Source organism: Marmota marmota, unplaced genomic scaffold, assembly GCF_001458135.2.
Source record: "Marmota marmota marmota unplaced genomic scaffold, marMar, whole genome shotgun sequence".
Classification (NCBI taxonomy): Eukaryota; Metazoa; Chordata; class Mammalia; order Rodentia; family Sciuridae; genus Marmota; species Marmota marmota.
Genome location: NW_025999926.1, coordinates 6,105,243 through 6,111,833, shown reverse-complemented (window position 1 = coordinate 6,111,833; position 6,591 = coordinate 6,105,243). Strand labels below are relative to the sequence as shown.

Sequence of the window (6,591 nt, the reverse complement as noted above, 5' to 3'; positions counted from 1 at the left end):
ATTAGAGCAGATTATGCTAAGTGAAGCTAGCCAATCCCTAAAAAACAAATGCCAAATGTCTTCTTTGATATAAGGAGAGTAACTAAGAACAGAGTAGGGACGAAGAGCAGGAGAGGAAGATTAACATTCAACAGGGATGAGAGGTGGGAGGGAAAGGGAGAGGGAAGGGAAATTGCATGGTAATGGAAGGAGACCCTCAGGGTTATACAGTGGAGGGGGTAGAGAGAGAGGAGGGGAGGGGAGGGGAGAGGTGGGGAGGGGGAGGGTGGAGGATGGGAAAGGCAGCGGAGCACAACAGACACTAGGATGGCAATATGTAAATCAATGGATGTGGAACTGATGTGATTCTGCAATCTGTGTATGGGGTGAAGGTGGGAGTTCATAACCCACTTGAATCAAAGTGTCGAATATGATATGTCAAGAAATTTGTAATGTTTTGAACAACCCACAATAAAAAATTAAAAAATAAAAAAAAATTATCTGCTGACTCCCAGCATGGTGGTGTGCACCTGTTAACCCAGTGACTTATGAGAGTATCCAAAATAATGACAATAACAGCAGCAACAGAAAACAGTTCTAGCATCTAGTGAACGGAGACGGGGGAAAGCAATATGCTGTTTGCAAAAACATTCATTCAAGTCCATTCTGAGGGTAAATGATTAAAAAAGTAAGTTCTATTTCAAAAAATGTCCTGGAAGAGCTAAACAAAGGGGACAGGAGGGCAACCTGGAGATCAGCAGCAGCAGGATGCTGGGCCACCTTAGGACTAGTGGGACAAGGGGAGACAGATGGTGTGAGCATTGCTAAGGGGACAGGTGCCTGTGCTGAGCTGCCACCACTGAGGGAGGATGTGCCTGGCAGGTGACAAGGGGCGGGCACAGAGACAGGGATGACAGGGGGTGCAGCAGGCTGGCTTCCTTCCTTAAACTGCTCCCCAGCTCCCCCTGGTGCTGACCATGGGCCAAGCCCTGAGAAATGTTGGCAGAAGTCCCCAGTAGAGGAAAGGCAGGGAGTGACCACACCAGGGCAAACAGGCCCATAGCTGGCCCAGGACAGGCTGCTTCAGAGGACAGACAGCAGTCTTCCAGGCATGGAGTGGTAGCCAACAGAGCATGTGGGATGAGAGGAAGTCACTGCGCAGGCCAGAAGGGACAGGCCAAGGCATGGACGTACAGGGACAAAGGCCAGCGTTTCCGTGCAGCTCCTGCGGCCCCGGGCTTTACTTGCCGCCAGGTGTCTGGACTCTGGGTTTAACCCGGCTGCGCGCGCGGGAGCCTGAGCAGAGCCGAGTCCCTGAGACCCTGTCGCCGAGATCCTGCGTCCGGAGCGTGCGGTTCGGGCGCCTCTACTGGAAGAGGGGTTACCCTGAGCGATAGGGTGCGTGGCACGGGAGCCAGGGTGGCTCCGAAGCGCTCTGTTTAGAAGGGTGCGGTTCGTGCACTTGGTCTTTGGCAAGAGATGTGTAGATGCCGAGTCTAACAGCGAGGTGGCGCGGTCCCCTCCGAAACGCCGCGCACAGGTGGGCGGTGATCCAGCACTCTGTCATTCCAAGTCCCTCCGCCACCCCTAGCCCCTGCACTCGGACGGAGCTGTCTTCCAGGGCGTCGGACGCCACAGCTTGATTTGCGGTTCAGGGGACCCTGGTCCCCAACTCTACGCAGGGGCGGCGAGGAGCCCCGCGCCCCCGCCCACGTCCTCAGTTGGCGCTGCTTGTTGGGCGCCACCTGGCGGCCACTTCTGTCCGCAGTGGAGCGGTGAAAGCCGAGCCCATGCTGGGAGCTTAGTAGAGAGGTGGAGGAGTCGTCAGAGGCCAGGAGGCCAGGAGGCCAGGAGGCCAGTAGACTGAGTTGAGGGGGTTGTTTGGTTTGTATACGGTTTTGTTTTTGTTTTCTGTTGTTATTGTTCTTGGTTGTTCTGAAAGTCAATGGTGTCATGTTCAGTTAGGTCTCTGCAAGTGTCCCCCTCCTGTCTCTGCCCTGCCAGAAAGACCAGTGACTGTGCATCTTCCTGCCCCCCACAACCTTCCCAGCTGTTCCATTGCTTGGCCTGGTCCTGCCTCCCTCCCAAGGCCATTTTACCCCTCTCACTTGAACCTGCCAGGGCTCAGAACTCGCAGGCTGCTCTCCAGGAAAAGGTACAGGCCACCCACCCAATCCAGGACTTTAGGCAGCATCTGCCTTATTCCCTTGGGGTGTTGCTGTCTGATGGAGGTGGGGTCCTTCATTGTGTGGCTCTCTAGAAGGATTCACAGAACTCCTACCAAGGTCTACTAGGCCTGTGCCAGGACCACCTGAGATCTCCTTCATCAGCAGAAACTGCCCCAGGCCCCTGAGCTTGTGGGGAGACATAGAAAAGAGACAGGATCTTCCCAAACCTCAGATGTCAAGTCCCAGGAGCTGGGGAAGGCCAGGCCTGTCTTTGGGATGTCAGTAGGTTCTCAACTTCCCAGACCCTCTAAGTCAACCCTTTACTGAACAGTAGATGTTCATTTCTCTAGGATAAATGGAGTTGTCGGGTTGTAGGGGACTTTCTCCAACCAACACTTTTTGGGGGGGTTGGTGTTTAGAGCAAGCTATGGAGATATGCTGAGCATAGTGGCACATGCCTGAAAACCAGCAGCTAGGAGGCTGAGGCAGGAGGATCACCAAGTTCAAAGCCAGCCTCAGCACTTAGCTAGATCCTAAGTAACAGTGTCTCAAAATAAATAAAAAGGCCTGGGCATGTGGCTCAGTGGTTATGCATCTCTGGGTTCAATCTCTGGTACAAAAAGGAGGGCTATGCTGTTTTCCAGAGTGGCTGTGACATTCTACATGGCCTCTGCTGACAAGGGAGTGACCTGATTTCCCACAAGCTCCCCAGCATTCATACTGTTCCTGTGCTCTGCGGTAGGTGTTCTGAGGGCTGCCTCCTGGTGCTCCCTCATGACCAACTTGCAGCCCTACAACACAGTGGCAAGCATCTTCCCTGTGTTCATTTGCCACCCACACATCTCCTGTGAAATGCCTATTCTGGTGTCTTTTGTCTGTTTTGTCATCGGATTTTTGCAGAACAATGCTGTTGTGAGGATTTTTTATACCTCCCAATTAGATATGTGGTTTCTGAATATTTCTCTCATTCTGCACCTTGTCATTTCATGTTCCCAAGAGGGTCCTTCACAGAACCTCAGTTTTTTATTTTGATGACTTCCAGTTTCTCTACTTCTCCTTATGGGTTGGTCAGGCTTTTGGTGATGTCTTCAAATTTGTTTTCTGGATGGAATGTCTTCAAATTTGTGTGTTTTGAGTGTTTCTATGGGTCATGTTTATTTTATACATATCTATTTGTTAATACGTAGAATATACCTGGGCATGGTGGCACATGCCTGTGATACCAGTGGCTTGGAAGGCTGAGGCAAGAGGCAAATTCAAAGCCAGTCTCAACAACTTGGCGAGATGCTGTCTCAAAATAAAATTAAAATAAGGGCTGGGGATGTGGCTCAGTAGTTTAGTGCTGCTGGGTTCAATCCCTGGTACCAAAATATGTGAAGTGATTTAAATCATGGCCTCTTGACTCTCTTGTGGCTGTGCAAAAGTGAGGGTCAAGGTGGTCCAGTTGCTAGTGAAGCCAGATTTAAAGTTAGGTAGTCAGTGTAGTTAGGTAAATCGGGCCTAATATAATATCAGTGAGATCTAAAATGGAGGCCATGCTGAGAATGATTCCAGAAACGCAGGACAACTCATGGAATGGAAAGGCCCTAGGCCAAAGTCCACCCCAAAGAAATATTAATGGAACCCAGGGAACAGCCCCAGCAGATTTGAAGATAGCCCATCCCAAAGAAGTGTTAATGAAGTCCTTCCTGCCCAGATTACCTGTGTCCCAACCCTTCCCCCTACATTCCATCACCAAAACTATAGAAAGGGGAGACAACTGCACTTCCACGGATTCCACCTCTTGGGTCCCCTTCTTCCTCTGGGAGAAGTCTTTTCTGCTGTCCTTTAATAAACTTCTAATTTCTACTCTGACCTTGCCTCGGCGTGCTTCTTTGGTGTTATTCTTCAACATTGGGGAAGCAAGGACTCGTCACCGGCCAACAGCGGTAACACTAGGGTGACACCGTCTGGGAGAGGCTACATGCAAAGGCATGCAGCAGTTATCAGTTGAGGCCTTGAGTTCAGATACCAACTCCCAGGAATAGAGAATTCTGAGCAAAACAAGATGACCCCATCATCTCACCAGTCCTGCGTCCTTCAGACTATCTGCTTTGCTGAAACTTTCCCACAAATAGCCTTTTGATGACAAAACCTATATAATAAATGTGCTGAGCTAGCTCTGAGTCATTCTTCCCCAACCTCCACCCACCTTTTATTCTCTGTTCTTCATCCCCCATCGATCCTTGTCTAGTATCTCTTTAATGGCTGTGGCCAAGAGCAGAGATGAGAGGGCCTTGGCAGTTGGCACCCGAACAGGGACATGAGAGGCCCAGGAAAAAAAATGTGTGTGTGTGTATACAGAGTAAATACAATATATAACAATATATAGATATCTACATAACATATAGTTAACAGATAAAATATAGAGGTCTGTGTCTATGTAAAGCTAATTTAAATAACCCCTGAAAACACACTCATGTGCACTGGCATCTCCACCAGGCACCAACTGGCCCTGTCGTTGCTGACTGCAGGGGAGTCCCTCACTGTCAGTTCCAGGGGGCCCTAGGCTGACCACCAGATAATGGCAGCGCCCTATTTAGCAGACTCAGCCCAAGTGCCACTGCCCTTCAGTGGGGAAGCTGGTGTCTTCTCCCAAACCTGACAGGATAAGTGCTCTACTTTGCAGTACCCAAGGCAGGCAGGCACAGGCAATGGTGCTCAGGTCTGAGCGGGTGTGCCTTTCCCTGGAGAGCAAGGTCTGTAGGTCTGAGCCCTGGCAGTGTGCTGGCAGCAGGTGCAAATGAGTGGGATGAGATGGCCCTGGTTGGAGTGGGGACCAGAGGCCCTGAGGCCTTCTGAAGGCCAGAGGAACACCTGGGAAGCTGAATGCTACACCTCCTTGAGCAAGCCTGTTCTGGCTGGTTCTAGCAGGATCTAGAGAGCCTTGTGAGATGGGCATGGATAATCCTTGGATTGGGACAAATAGGGAGCTGGTTGCTGGAGGCCTTCTCCACTTGTTAAGGAACACAGGGCCCCACACTTTCATCACCTGGTACCCCATGACTAGACTGAATCAAGACACAATGACAAAAGGGGCTGCTAGTACCACCATTTCAACCCAAAGATGTCATGGGGATCTTGCCAATGTTCCTGCTGGTTGGACTAAAGGATCCCTTAGGACAGAGAAAGATCCAGGTGTGACAAGGCAGAGCCACCTGCTTGTCAATAGAAACCACTGATTCTGAAATTCTAGTTATACCCATTCTCCCACCAGGTGAAAAAAAAAAAGGATAAATACAAGGAAAGGGTAAGAGGGGCAAGAATGTCACTGTAGCAGGGAGTCTCCTCTTTGGAAAAGCCACCAACATGAAGACATCGAGTTCTTATCCTGGCTTTTAGGCTGTCTCTGGTGATGGCACCGGGGAGTTTGGTGAACTTCCATATGGCCCAGGTATGAGGCCTGAAGCAGCCCCTTGAAATTCCCATCAACTCCATGAGCTTCACTGCCTAAGGCTTTCAGGAAGAGTGGTTCCCATCTGTACCAATTCCCTGGGAGACAACTGGGTTGGAGGAATAGAGATGAGTTCGGGGTCTAGGCCAGTCTACAGGTAGGTAACAAAACACCTGAAGGCCATGCACAGGGCTATAATTGAACAAGTATATAATAGTTTTTCTTTAGAAACATATTTCTCTCTACAGTCATCCTGACTTCTACCAAAGGTAATCAACATAAGACCAATATGTCTGTAAAATCAGTGCAGCTGCATCAAACATGATCTGATCATTCATACCAGGGTGTTTATGTAAGAGGCTGAGATGGGTTTGTGGTCTGTCCCCATGGCCACACTGGTCTGCAAGCACCGCTTCTCTTCTGCTCTGGGAAGCTCAGGGGAGTGGAAGTTGGACAGGCCTTTGGTGGGAGAACCCCTGAAATTACAGCCTTCTGTGGAGTTTGGCCACATCCCTCTACCCAGAGGAAGCCAGCCACGGCTCCCCTCTGGCCATGAGTGGGAAGAGGCCATTCCTTCCAGACACCTCCTGCTCCTTTGCCTGGACTGTGCTGCACACCAGTCTCTATGCCCTCTGCTGGCTGTTGTCTGGTATGGCCCGAGAGCCAGGGATGGCTGCAGCCATGGGACCCCACCCCACATTCACAAATATAGCCACTGGCTACCTTTCCACCTGTGCCATGGGGACCTGCCTCCTGTCATCAGATTCTCATGACAGGAACCAGCCACCCAGGGGATAAAGAGCCCTAACTCCCAGACTATCTCGTCAACTTTGTGCTTCACTACTTAACCCAGGGGACCAAGGCATGACTCTGTCTCAGGCCTGGGGACCTGTCATCACCATAACCCCATGAAAGAGTATGGGGTCTTTCAGCCAGTGAGGCACTTAACACCCCTCTTCAGGCTCCTCTCTCTCTCTCTCTCTCTCTCTCTCTCTCTCTCTCTCTCTCTCT

General features: G+C 50.6%; 1 long non-coding RNA gene across 1 annotated transcript in view; it reads left to right on the top strand.

Moving 5' to 3' along the window:
* Window positions 1-6,591, top strand: part of LOC125615859 — a 29,401-nt gene that overhangs the window by 20,629 nt on the left and 2,181 nt on the right. Inside the window, exon 2 of the long non-coding RNA XR_007346450.1 lies at window positions 4,303-4,312. This is a non-coding gene — a long non-coding RNA (uncharacterized LOC125615859). The remainder of the gene's footprint in view (window positions 1-4,302; window positions 4,313-6,591) is intronic.